Genomic DNA, 14,933 nt, shown 5'->3' with positions numbered 1-14,933 from the left:
CATAGCATTCAGAGTTTATGTCACTCAGGCATTTATTACTTATAAGAAATTAATATTTTGCCTGAAGAGAAGTAAGAATACGACTTAAAGTCCTAAGCACATGAATAGAAACTCATATTAATTTGGAACATATTGAATTATCTAACTAAAACTACTAATAGATTTGTTACAGTGCTTTCATTTTTTTCCATTGTAATGAAGCTTTTGACTCAGATCCATATGATGGCTTATATATGTGCTGCAAAAATATAAGAGACATATAGAATATAAACACAATAGCATTTGATAGCTCCGTAGAGGTTTGTTTAAAATATGTGACCAAAACAATCATTATGAGAACAATAGATATAAAATGTGACATAATTCATGGACACACTTTACATTCATTATACTTCTGCTTACTTTTCAAGAAATTATTATCTATTCTAAATTTAATTTATTAAATGTCCAAATTTTTTACAAAATAAGTTGAGTCAAAAGTCTTATAGGATGAGTGCAGATAGGAATATGAGTGGTGTGTGGTATGGTGTGTGTGTGTGTGTGTGTGTGAGAGAGAGAGAGAGAGAGAGAGAGAGAGAGAGAGAGAGAGAGAGAGAGAGAGAGAGGTTAGGCAAGGAGGGACAAGACATTGATATTGATAATAGATATGGAAATTAGAAATCCAGAACAGATTCTGTCATTTTGAAAGTTCCAGCATATTCATATAGAACCCCTGAAATCCTTAAAGGGAATTCTATCTGGCTTATCTGAAAGATAAAATAACTGCTGGATTTATGGAATTCTTACCCTATGATTTAATTCTTTTCTTTTTTCCTTTTCATCTATGTGGGATCATTTATATTGATGCTTCTTGTATTGGGCATCTGAGTGAAATACTTCCATGAAATTATTACCATAGCCTCTTGAGTTTTATTGCTCTTAGGATCAGCTGTGATTTGGAATACTGTGATAGATAATGATGATGATGATGATGGATTGATAGACATTTGTGTATCTATCTACATCTATGTCCATCCATACAATGTTTGAAGTACTTTTTCTACAGAAATCTTTTAGCATATTATTTTGCTATTTTTGCTTAAAGAAAAAACAACTATAGTTCCTTATTCTTACAGTCACATTATGTCATTTCTGCTGTATCTGGCAGAAAAGAGCTTGTCTCAGACATCTCATTTCTCACCTGGCTGAACTACTTTGAGACATCTCTGACTGACTTATACACCATGCCTGAGGAATTTCACTACTAGGATAACCTCATCAGTCTTGGTACTCTACCTCGTCACCACCTTCTGCTTTCCTCCTTGGATAGTAAGGAGAGATCTTGGATTTAAGGAGAGAACTTAGCTCACATCTCATTTCTCAACTAGCTGCACTACTTTGGAATTTCTCTGACTTCTCCCACATCTCCTCCAGTACGTTTTCCTCACCCCCTCATCCTGATTTTTACCTTCCTTTTGTTTTTTTTTGTTTTACCCTCATTTGATTGTAAACTCCATGAGGGTAGGGATTGTCGTGTTTGTGTGTGTGTGTGTGTGTGTGTGTGTTTGTGCGTATTTATTCCTAGTACTTAGCCCAATACCTGCCACATAGTAAGTACTTAACAAATGTTTATTGACTATTAAATAGTGTAAGGGCCAAAATTAGTATGGGGAGACTTAATTGGGCAGCTCTTTATAATATTGGGGTAAGAAAGGAGATTAACAGCCTCTTTTCAATAAACAAAACAGGGTTTATTAATGGGAACAAATTTAAAACACAAGTGGGTTTAATAAAGCTAGAGACAATGAAAAAGGGAATAGGAGAAGGAAAAAATACAACCTGCAAACTCACCACCACCCAGAATCAGCAGTTGTTCCAAAGAGAACCAGCTGCCCAGCGCTCCCTGGTCAGGACCACAGGTCCGCCACACCAGTGTCTTCCTCCCTCTCTTGGGAGAGACCAAAGTGTCCTTTCTTCCCTTCTCTCTCCCAGCAGGAAACAGGGCTGACCACACACACAGCCCCAAGATAATGGGCTGGCAGCCCTGATTGACAGAACTAACAAGTGTCTCTACAGAGACGAGTTCCAGACACCAAAGACCACTTGACCTGTCCTCACTGGACTTCCTGTCATGCCCAGGCTTCCCTCATTATAATTTGGCCAGGCCCATATAGGCATGCAGGTGTCTGGTGGGAGGCCAGCACCCACGGGCATGCGCTGGGGCCTCCAATCCCAGACAAAGATGGGGTTACAGAAACCCTAAATCACAACTGATTCCTTATAATAGTCTGACTAAAAACACAGTAATCTGCTTTTTTCTTCTTCTTGTAGTAACTTTCTTTATTGATATCAAAATGTAATTTGAACTGAGTAAAATTTCTATTTTTTACCAATGAAAAATAGAGATTGAAGCCTTTGAGCTTGTATTCAGAGGTTAAAATGGTCTCATAGATAGAGGTGATGGGCAAAATGTGTTCAGTATAAATTTATCAAGGAAATAGCGATTACTGTGTATGTTAAGAGACTTCTCAGCATCCTGAACACAAATATTATTCAATACAACATTTTTCATAATTAAATATTTTTTTTAATTTATCAAACTATTTTTTCCTTATAGAAAATAAAATAAAAGAAACACAAAATCCCTATGTGACACACATTCATAGTTAGGCAAGGCAAATTCCTATATTGACCTCAGTGGGGGAAAGTCTCATTAATAGGTGTGTTCTTTGTCATTTATGTTCTGTAATCATAGTTGATTCTTGTATTTTTGAAAACTGCTAAGTCTTTTAAAATTGTTCATTTTTACAGTGTTCAAAGCAACATGTTTATAACAACAGTTGCACAATTCCATTCTTAAGCTACTTTTATAACTATGACTTGAAGCATGATTGATTTGAGAAATATCCTAATAAAGTCCAAGCCTCATAAAATAATAATAAAGCTCAGGGCCCATTATTCTTTGACATCTATAGACAGATGAACACTTCTTCCTTCAAAAAGTAAGATACAGGGCAGTGGGGCAGCTAGGTGGACTAGCTGTGTGACCCTGGGCAAGTGGTTAGAGTACCAACCCTGGAGTCAGTATGACCTGAGTTAAAATCTTGGACTCATACACATATTAGTTGAGTGACCCTGGGCAAGTCACTTAAGCCAAATTGCCTCAGGGAGAGGGAGAGAGTGAGAGTGAGAGTGAGAGAGAGAGAGAGAGAGAGAGAGATTCTGATTAAATACCTATAAAGATGAGATTTATATATATATGAACATCAGAAGTTCACTTTCATAGACAACTTGAAAAAAATTCTGAGCTAAAAATATACATTTCAAGCTAACTTTGAGAATTCAACAAATTAACTATATTGAAATTATAGTATTATTGCAGATATAATTTTTCCACAGATATGCAGATGTGTCATCATTCTGTAAATTAAAAAAATATATGCATATCAAATAATCATACCTTCCAAGGTATGTTGGATTAAGAATTTTGAAAATATAGAATTCTAGTTGAAAAAAATAATCTTAATCATGAGGACTCAGAATAAGGTACAGATTTGCCAAACAATTCTGCCTGCTACCAGCAGTGTCCAGAAGGAATTTCTAGTAATACTTCAAACCATAAGCTTACATCCTGTGAGAAATGGGTAGTTGTCTCCTCTCAATGTGGATATAACAATCAGTTACTCCCCCTGACCTGTTCGTAGGACAAAGGTCTCAGATCCCCTCCTCCCCCTCAGGTTAACAAGGTCACATGGTTCAAGGAGCCCTGGTCTCAATAAGGTCCACTCCAGAGTTCTGTCCATATAAGGAAGTATAAAGTCCACTCCTGAATTATGCCCATACAAGGAAGAGGGGTGGAAATACTGTGTTCTGATTAGCTAGTTTTTGCGTGTAGATTGTAACCCCACCAGTAGTGATGAAAAAGGGGAAGGTCCATTCGTGTTAGGGACTAGGGTATAAAACAGGGCCTGCGAGCCCCCTTTCTGGGCACCCACTAGCTGCACACTAGGGTTCCTCCTTTTCATGAGAAGAAAATAAAGCCTTTGTCACTTTGCTGCTGAGTTCCTGAGAATTATTGAGAAGAGGATGGATTTTTCCCTCAAATATCCCAATACTTAAATTTTAAAAGCAATTATTTTACCTGAGCAACCAATAGCCTGCATAACATTAAATATCAAAGAATAATAGCAGGACAGAAATTTGTTCCAGAACCACTTCTATCTGAATTTTTAAAGGCAGAATATGAATCACTATCTTAATAATAACAGAAACAGATAGATATGTAATAGCAGCATGAAGCCAACTTATTAAAAAACTGTATAAAGGACACTTTTAAGGAACCTAAATATTTTATTCAACTTAGATTTTATAATTTATTGGTAGAAACCGCACAGTATCACTGTGGGTTGTAAAAAAACAAGAATACAGAGAAATATAGGATCAAGGGTCAAGAATTATATATCAAAAACATTCTGTTCTTCTAAACCTATGAAATAAAAAACATTTTACTATAATCGCAGTCCCCTAAATATCAATAAAAATTCATTAAATAGACACAATCATTCAGGTACCGATGACAAGTTTTCATATTAAACATAAAACTTTAAAAATCCTGGAGGACTCAAATAATAAACTGTACTTGAATTAACAATCACAAAATATCAAACTATTTTGTATAATAGGACAGACATAGAAGGATAAAAACATACAATCTATTTAAATAATGTAGCCATTCCAAATAATAATCTACTTAAATAATGTAGCCATTCCAAATAATAACCAAGATCTGCAAGTTAAATGGAACTCAAATCTTAAAATTAACATTAGCAGATATGTATCATCTCTGTTGTCTTCTTTTCTACCAGAATTGTACTGCAGATGCATTCAGACAACATATTTCAGTGATTAGCTAAGAGGTACAAAACTATTAATTGTCTGAAGTTAGATTTGAACCCAAGTGTTTTTGATTCTAAGTCCAATATGCTTTTTTCATAGTCACCCAGTAAGATTTGTCTCATCAATGACATAAGCATACTTTATTTATTTAAGCTTAAGCCTAATAGTATTGAATATGCACATGAAAAGAGTGAGCTTTTGATTTCTCACTAAAGCACTGCAGAAAGAAACATTCCCTGAGGGCAAAAGAAGAGAATACAGCAATCTCAATATCAAAATTATTGTTCCCTTAAGTACTGACAAGGTAGTACAAAAAAAGGTTTTTGTTTTTGAGCTCTGTTAAATGTCCTTTTTGAGAATTTTTGTAGTCATGAAAACAATTCTTAGGTCATAACCATCTCTGTTCTTGGAATGAGTTTTGAAACTAGTCTGGTCCAATTCATTAGCCTTGCATAACACTTAAGCCATCACAAATCTTTCCATTAGGTTGGAAATTAGTTTATCCATTCATGGGGCAAGCAGGTGAAAAGCAGGAATTGTATGACTGCAAATTGTACTCTGAAAGCACCCAGAACATCTTGATCAAGTAGATGAACCCCTCTGGGGATTCTAAATCCTGCATCCAATTCTTGCTGTTCAGGAGAAAGCTGTTCACTGTTTCAGAGATGAAACAAGATTTGAAAGGTTTAATTCAATGACAGAAAGGATATAGGTGACTAAGGGAATTTCCAATCCTTACAAATTTTTTTCATTCCTTCTTATATTCATTAAACATCCATTTATTAAGCACTTATACTTTGCAAAGCACTATAGGATATGTTGGCCTTTCAAAGACAAAGGGGGAAGCTGCTCCTGTTCAAAAAGTGTCCATCCTATAAGGTAATTTGATAAGATGTTTATTTTATTATCATAATTAAAATACAGAGAAAGTAGTACTGGTCAGTGTAGAATTAACATATGTAAAGGATTGTTCCATTCCTTCTCACTGATTGGTGATGTCAATAAATACATTTCTGTAGGATAAAATTGATTTTTGTAAAAATATAAGCATTTTGAGGCCAAAGATATTTGTTTTTTGATTCTTTTATAAATAGTTTTATTTGCAATTATCTAATACTTTCCATCCAATAAGTGCTTTCAGTAACTGATATTATAACAAATAAATAAAGAAGATATTTTTCATGATATGTTTGGGTATGGTTCACGAAATGCAATTAGCAGTCATTTCATCAATGTCCTTTCAATTTATAATATTTGGACTCAGCAGTTTAGAAATCATTTCGGCCATTAAGCTCTGAGACTCTTTTCTTTATTCTCCTCTTCACAACAGAATTTCTCAAGAGGTATAAGGATTTTTTTTCTTTGCTTTCATAAATTTAATATACTCAAGCAAGTTTGGGAAAAAAAGACCTGATTTAGCTTCATAATAAAAACATAAGATCATAAGAGTTTGAGGAAACTTTGAGATTATCTACTCCAAACTCCTCATTTTACAGATTAGAAGACTGATACTTAGCTAAGTTTTATGACTTGCCCAAGGACATGCAGGTAATGTCAGAGGTAGAATTAGAAACTATTTTCTCTGATTCCAAATCTAGTACTCTCTATTCACTACCTTGCAAAACTTCTTTTAGGATTATACCTTTAAATACATAACTATCACTTCCAAATGTCACCCAATTTCATGGGCATTGCAAATATTTGGTAGCTAACTATAAAATTAATGTTTGTCCTTTGTGATATAAAACAGAAAAATCAAATGAATTGTAAAAAAAATAAAGAGTAAAGAATTTTGATTTTCTTATTATTGTAGCAGATGACTGTTGGAATGTGTTGAAAATGCAGAAAGCCCATTTTTTTTGTACTACATCAAATAATAGAAAGTAAGGGAGACAGAAAGTATGGAAAGAGTCTCAAAATCACTTTCAGATATATTCTTTATGGTACTCAGTGAGCTAAATTGAACATTTATTTTAATTAACTCCTTTAAAGGAAATTTTACTTATTTAAATGGGATTTTTAAAAATCACCTAGAATTCACTCCCAACATTAATTAGAACTACTTGGGATGTTCTGGACTAGTATGTCTAACCTGGACCTAATATATATGTTGCATCTGGAATGACACCAACTTTCCATTATCTTGCATCTTAATCTTTTTTTTCTGTTCCCCTACATATGACAATTCAAATGCATAAAATCATGTGGTTGTCATTCAGTGCTTATATATTTTAGGCTGCCACTTGAAGAAGACAGGATATAATTTGTAAGAATGGGAGGAAGAGATCTGAGTGTCAGGTGGGGAGAGGTTGAAGGTTTCTTGCTATAGATATCTGAAGAATCATATTTTAAAAAATTGAAATGATGGGCAGCTAGGTAGCACCAGCCCTGGATTCAGGAGGACCTGAGTCCAAATCTGGCCTCAGACACTTGACACATAATAGTTGTGTGACCCTGGGCAAGTCACTTAACCCCAATTGCCTCAACCCCCCCCCAAAAAAATTAATTAAAAATTGAAATGCAATAAAGATTCTTCGATTTGTTTATATGTAAAATGACAGTGATAGATTAAATTAACTCTAGGTCCTTTACAACCCCAGATCTACTTACTATTTTATGAAGATATGATCCCTTTACATTGAATCAATCATGATGACTACGTGTTCTTCAGTAGATAGATGAAGTTACTTTTTTCTCCTTCTTAAGGTTGGGTGATTTCTGAGGCCTCTTTGTGGCACTAGAGAAAGAAGAATACCCATGATCCAGACTTATATTGCAAGAGTGTTTGGCAGTTTTTCCTCCTCTCTTAATTCTTTGTTGCCTAAATCCATATATGACCCTTCTTTGAAGAATGAAAAGAGAAATAGAAATAATTTAGATAGCATCTCATTATTGGCTTATTTAGTCATTGATAATCTATACTATTTCTGGGTGAGAGGCAGGCTTCTCAGATTATATCAGGGTAATTTTTATCAACTAGCTATTTATCAACTATAAGTTATTTTGTATAATGGTTTTCTCAAATATATCCTAACAAACTATATGGCTGTAGAACTATAATTCAAAAGGAAACTGAGCTCTATAGTTAAGATATCAGGAGCTTTTACTGAAAATACATTTGAGGGAGTTCCAGAGATGGAACCAAGATGGCAGAGAGAGGTCAGGAAGTTGCCTGAGCTCTTCCCAATTTCCCTCAGAAATAACATTAAATTAAGCCACTAAATGAAATCCAGAGCCACAGAACTTATAAAAAGACAGTGAAACAATCTTCTGGCTGAAAATAACCTAGAAGGACTTCCATAAAGGCCTGTCTCACTCAGATAAAAGGGGAGCACAGCACAGTGCAGAGGGTGTCTGGGCAAATCAAGCACAGCATAGATCACCCACTGAGGTTCCTTGGTCTTGACACAGCAGGCTTGTGGTACAGCAGGCCAGTTATAAGGACCTCAGGCCCAATATAGAACAAAATCTTCCAGCTGGGGTATACGGTACACAACAGGAACAAGTAGGCTGGGCCACTCCAGTGCAGTGAGCAAGCCTCAAGCCACAGAGACCTCAAAACAGAAAGCTAGTGATTAGGCCCCTGACATCTAGCACAAAAGGCTTGGGACAGTGCCCCCTTGTACTTCAGAAGCAGAACTCAACTTTAAAAGGCATGCAATTAACCAAAATGTGATTTAGAAATGGAAAAGAACCCTCACTATAGATACTATGCCAACAGGAAAGAACAAAACATAAACTCCAAAAAAAAAAAAAAAAAACCCAAAATGTCAAAATGTCTATATTAGAAGCCTCAAAGGGGAAGATGAATTGCTCTCAAAACAAAAAAGACTCTTGGAAAAACTCAAAAAGGATTTTATAAACCAAAACAGAGAGGAAGAAGAAAAGTTGGATGGGTGGTGGGGGTGGTGGGGCGGCGTGGAATGAGTTATGCCAAAGAGAGTCAATGGCTTGGGGAAAAGAAAATAACTTCTTGAAAAATACAATTGGCCAAATGGAAAACACATCATGAAAGCTGACTTGGGGAAATAATTCCTTAAAAATCAGAATTGGGCAGATGGAAGCTAATGACTCAATGAGAAATCAGGAAGCAGTAAAGTAGAATCAAAATATGTAAAGGAAGAAGAAAACATAAAATACCTCATCTGAAAAAACAACAGCCATGGAAAATAGATCCAGGATGGATAATTTAAGAATTTTTCTAGTAGGCTTCAGATTTGCCTGAGGGCCATGATCAAAAAAAAGAAAGAAAGAAAGAAAGAAAGAAATGCCTTGATAGCATATTAACATAGTTCAGGAAATTATCAAGGAGAACTTTCCCAATGTTATAGAAGAAGAGGAAAAAATAGTCATTGAAAGAATCCACCATTTACCTCCTGAAAGAGACCCCCAAAATGAAAACTCCCAGGAATATTATAGCCAAATTCCAGAATTATCAGGTGAAGGAGAAAATATTGCAAGCAACTAGAAATAAACATTTTAAATATCAAGGACCACAGGCAGGATCACACAGGACCTGGCAGCTTCAACATTAAAGAATTGGAGGGCTTGAAATTTGATATTCCAGAGGGTAAAGGAGCTTGGAATGCAACTAAGAATCTACTCCCAAACAAAATTGAGCATAATCTTTCAGAGGAAAGGATGAACATTCAATGAAATATGGGACTTAAAAAATTTCCTGAAGGGCACATCCAAGATGGCAGAGGAAAAGCAGTGACTTGCTTGAGCTCTCCCCCAAACCCCTCCAAATACCTTTAAATAATGGCATAAGACAATTCCTGTAGTAGCACAACCCAACATACAAAAGGACAGGGTGAAATAATTTTCCAGCTGAAGACAACTTTGATGTTCAGCAGGAAAGTTCCATTGTACCACAGTGAGAATGGAGTACAGCCCAATGTAAGTCATGCCAATCCAGATTGAACTGCAGTCAGACTTTGGGACACACTGAATCAGCAGTAGCAGAAGCAACTGCTTCTGGAACTCTCCACCCACAGATAGTAATGGTTGGAACAACTGATCACAAAGAGATTACAGGGAAATTCTTTGCCAGCACTGATGCAGGATTCTGTTGATTTGCCCATACTTAAATCCTTGATCACAGTCCTGGGTAGCAGTTGCAGGGTGGGGGGTGGGGAGCACCAGAACACCAGAACTTATAGCACCAGGGGAGCAGGGACACTTCCTACAGTCCAAGAACAGAAAAGAGGACTTCTGATTACTCAAAGACCAGAGCACAGGCCAGAAGATTAGTAGACACACCTCTCCTTACCTTGTATCGCCTTGGAATAAGTGAAAACTTACAGGTCCCTAGAAGTATCTTTGAAAACAGCTGCACAAAAGCCATGAAGCTTGGGACAGTGCTCCTTTCATCCTGGAAGAAGAACCCCACTTTAACAAAGAGTTAAAAGTCAAGAAACAGACTAGAAAATGAGTAAGCAACACCAAAAATAATTCTGACAATAGAAAGTTACTATGGTGAAAAGAAAGCTTGGAACACACACTCAGAATAAGAAGACGAAGCCAAAGTTCCTAAATCTGAAGCCTACTAGAAAAATATGGGTTAGTCTCTGGTAATGGAGAGACTCAAAAAGGACTTTGAAAATAAAGTAAGAAAGGTAGAGGAAAATTGGGAAGAGAAATGAGAGTGATGCAAGAAAATCATGAAAAAAGAGTCAACAGTTGGTAAAGAAGACACAAAAAATACTGAAGAAAATGACACTTTAAACGCAGACTAGGCCAAATGGTAAAAAGAGGTTCAAAAAGCCAATGAGGAGAAGATTTCCTTGAAAAGCAGGATAGGCCAAATGGAAAAAGAGGCACAAAAATTCACTGAAAACAAAAACAAAAAAACCAAACACCTCCTGAAAGAGAATAGGCCAAATTGGAAAAAACAAAAACAAACAAACAAACAAAAATACTCTCTGAAGAAAATAATTCCTTAAAAATTGGAATTGAGCAAATGGAAGCTAGTGATTTTATGCTAAATCAAGAAACAATAAAACAAAACCAACAGAATGAAAAAATAGAAGATGATGTGAAATACATCATTGAATAAAAAAATGAACAAACAAACAAATAAAACAAAAAGACTGAGCTGGAAAATAGATCCAGGAGAGATAATATAAAAATTATTGGACTACCTGAAAGCCATGATCGAAAAAAAATCCTAGACATCATCTTTCAAGAAATCACCAAGGAAAGCTGTCCTGATATTCTACAACCAGATAGTAAAATAGAAATTGACAGAATCCATTGATTACCTCCCTCCTGAAAGAGATCACAAAATGAAAACTCCCAGGAATATTATTGCCAAATTCAAGAGCTCCCAAGTCAAGAAAAAAATATTGCAAGTGACAAGAAAAAAAAATTCAAGTATCCTGGAGCAAAAAGTCAGGATCACACAAGATATAGCAACTTTCCATAAAGGATTGGAGGGCTTGGAAGGTACTTGGATTTCAACCAAGAACCACTTATCTAGCAAAAGTGAGTATAATTCTTCAGGGTAAAAATGGACATTCAATGAAAAAGAAGACTTTTAGGCATTTGTTTTCATCATAAAAGTATTTTATTATTTTCCAGTTATATGTAGTATTTTTAAAAAATATTTGTTTTTATAAGATTTCTAGTTCTTACTCACGGTGCACTGAGCTGTGCTGTACTCTCCCTTTGCCCCAAGTGAGATAGATCTTTCCTGAAATCTTTTAAATTATCTGAAGTTGGAAGATTTATCTTTATCTTACCTATAAAGGACGATTTATCATTTATCTTACCTATAGAGGAGTAAGAGGGAAAGGGGAAAAAAAAGGTGGGTGGGATATTGATTGAAAAGAAGGCAGAAGTGGGTTAGTTGTTGTCCTTTATTCCTGAAGAGGAGCAAAATGACATCACTATGTTAGAGTCAAGTTACAACTGTGTCCCACTGTGGCTGATCAGACCAATAAGAGTTCAAAATGCTCTACCACAGGTCAGGTATAAATAATCTACGTGAACATTTGGGTTGGATTCTCTAAATTTGTGCATGTTGTATTTCTTTTGAACTACTTCAATTCTATTTTGCTCATTGAGCACAACACCTTTGATGTGGGCACACCATTCTGGGTGGTCCTATGCCAGTGTCCCCCATGTAATGCAATCAATTCCAAAGTTCTTGAGAGACCTTGGGAATGTCCTTATATAATTTTTTTCTTCTATGTGAGTGCTTGCCTTCTGTGAGTTCTCAACAAAATAGTCTTTTACGCAACATACATTTGGCTTTTGAACAGTGTGGCTGGTCCAATGGAGTTGAGCTCTCTGCAGTAGTTTGAGTGTCTGGTATCTTGTGCTGCAAGGTGATCTTCAGAAACTTCTTAAGACAATTCAAATGGAAGTGATTCTGTTTCTTGGCATGGTACTTGTATGCTGTACAGTTTTAATAGGCATACAACAATGAGGTCAGCACAATGGCTCTGTAGACTTTCAGTTTGGCAGTCAGTCTAATACCTCTTCTCTCCCACACTTTCCTTTGGAGCCTCCCAAATGCTGAGCTAGCTCTGGTAATGCATGCATTAACCTCATAATCAACATGTACATTTCTGGAAAGTATACTGGCAACGTAAGTGAATTTATTCACAATATTAAAAACTCCATTTGCTGTAAGTGATGGTTCCACATTTGGATGGTGTGGTCCTGGCTGATGGAACACCTGTGTGTTCTTGGTATTAATTGGTATTATGAGGCCCAAATTATCAAAAGCAGCAGAGAACTTGTCCATACTTTGTTGCGTTTCAACTTCAGAGGCTGCATTGAGTGCACAATCATCCGCAAACAAAAATTCATGCACAAACACTCCCTCCACTTTAGTCTTGACTTGTAGCCTTTTCAAGTTGAAGAATTTACCATCATTGAGGTAATTGGCTTTGATGCTGTGTCGTCCTCATTGAAAGTATTTGAGAACGTGACTGAAAACATGGGAGCAAGCACACAGCCTTGTTTCACTCCATTGGTAACTGGAAAAGTGTGAGAGCATTCTCCATCATCCAGAACCTGGGCAAGCATGCTATCATGAAATTGACATACAATACTTATGAACTTCTCTCAGCAACCAAATTTTGACATAATTTTCCATAATCCCTTATAATTGACAGTATCAAAAGCCTTGGTAAGGTCTATTAGTGTTTTGTAAGACCTCTGTTCTCCTGGCATTTCTCTTGGAATACTTGGGCAGCAAACATCTCACCAACTGTTCCATTACCCTCTCTGAGGCTACACTAGCTCCCAGGTAGATGACCGTCTTCTAGATGAAGGACAAGCCTATTAAGGAGGACTCTAGCAAGAATCTTGCCAGCAATGAATATGAGAGTGACCCCCATCCCCCACCCCTCTGATTGTCACAGAATAATCTATTTCCTTTACCTTTATAGAGAAGGACAATGGAGGCATCCTTGAACTCCTGGGGGGTAATTTCTTCTTGCCATATAAGCTGAAAGATTTCTGTCAACTTTTCTATGAGCACTGAACACCCTACCTTGTAAATCTCAGCTGGAATAGAATCAACACCAGGTGCTTTGCCACAGGAAAGGAGATTAATGGCATTCAAAACCCCATCTTCAGTTGGAAATTTGTCTATAGAGGGATTGACTTCAACCTGCGGTAATTGGTTAATGGCTTCAGCATTGATTAATTATGCTCTGTTGAGAACACTGTGAAAATATTCAGTCCATCTCTTCAGGATCATGTCCTTGTCACTAATCAATGTGGCTCCATCAACAATGAGTGAGTGAGATACACCCTAAGTTTTTGACTCATAGTAGCCTTTAAGGCATCATAAAAGTGCTTTGGATTGTTATTATCAGCATAAAACTGAATTTAATCTGCCTTCTTATTGAGTCAAGAATTCTGCATCTCTCTAAGCTTCACTTGTACTTTACTTTTGACAGAATTAAATGCTGTCCTCTTGGACACAGATGAACTATCCTGCTGGTAAATCTTGTGGAACTCTCATTTTACATTTAGCAACTTCTGAATTTCCTCATCATTTTCATCAAACCAGTCTTAATATTTGCATGTGTTCTGACTCAGATGAGCAAATGCAGTGTTGTACACCAAATTTCTGAAATCTGTCCACTCCTTTTCTGTTCCATTGTTGCCAACCCTGTATTGGCTCAACTTTCCCTCCAAATTGACAAAAAACCAAACCAAAACAAAACAAACTATTCCCCCTCAGAAAAGTGCTCTAATCTGTTGACATCAAGTTTTCTGGTGTTCATTTTGCCTCTGGCTATTTATTTTGTTGTATGCAAAGATTTAGCCTAGAGGAGATAAGTCCAGCACTAGGCCCCACACATTTCCTTAGTCACTTTCACATCCTGTCTCTTTTCCTTATAATGACATATTCTCTTAAATGCCAATGTTTGATCTACCAAGTTTTGTTGTGTTTGGGTAAATGGAAAGAGTATTGGTGATGAGAAGGTCAAGAGATGCACAAGTCTTCAGTAGTAAGTGACCATTGCTGTTGTTTCCAATTCCATTCCTCTCAAGGATACCCTTCCATGTCTGGTAATCTGAGCCTACTCTAGCATTGAAGTCACCCAGAATTATAAGCTTGCCCTCTTTTGGGATGTTGATGATAAGTGTTTCCAGGTCTTCATAAAATTTTCCTTTGACCTCATCAGGATTTGTCATGGTGGGGTTGGGTAAAAGCAGACAATTTTTAGTGCACCTTTCTAGCCCCTTCTTCATACCAGTAGGTGAGCAGTGTGGTCCTTAAAAGGCTGTTCAGATTCATAGGGGGCTGCTGAATCCCACTTCTGCTTCCAATGAGAAGATGACCCTATGGCCTGGACTGACTTTGTGCAGGGTTGTGGCTACAGCTCCCACTGTATCTGCTCTTGTGTCACTTGCCTATTGCCACAGTTCTTTGAGATAGGTAAAAATGCTAAAATGGAATGGGTAATGTCTTTTGACTAATGCATAAATTGGATTTAAATGAGGCAGAGTTGCATGAAGTTGTTGGCCTCATTCTCTCTTCCAGAGTCATCACAGTTCACTGTCAGGACAGAATCAAGACCACATAGTGA

At 36.6% G+C, this 14,933-nt stretch overlaps 1 pseudogene; it reads right to left on the bottom strand.

Annotated features, from left to right (window-relative positions):
• Positions 1-14,538, bottom strand: part of LOC122747881 — a 42,624-nt pseudogene extending 28,086 nt beyond the window's left edge.
• Between the last annotated feature and the right edge of the window lie 395 nt (positions 14,539-14,933).

This window comes from Dromiciops gliroides, chromosome 3 (genome assembly GCF_019393635.1).
Source record: "Dromiciops gliroides isolate mDroGli1 chromosome 3, mDroGli1.pri, whole genome shotgun sequence".
In the NCBI taxonomy this organism is placed as follows: domain Eukaryota; kingdom Metazoa; phylum Chordata; class Mammalia; order Microbiotheria; family Microbiotheriidae; genus Dromiciops; species Dromiciops gliroides.
Note: the sequence above shows the minus strand (reverse complement) of the source record. Positions and strands in the feature narration are given on the sequence as shown.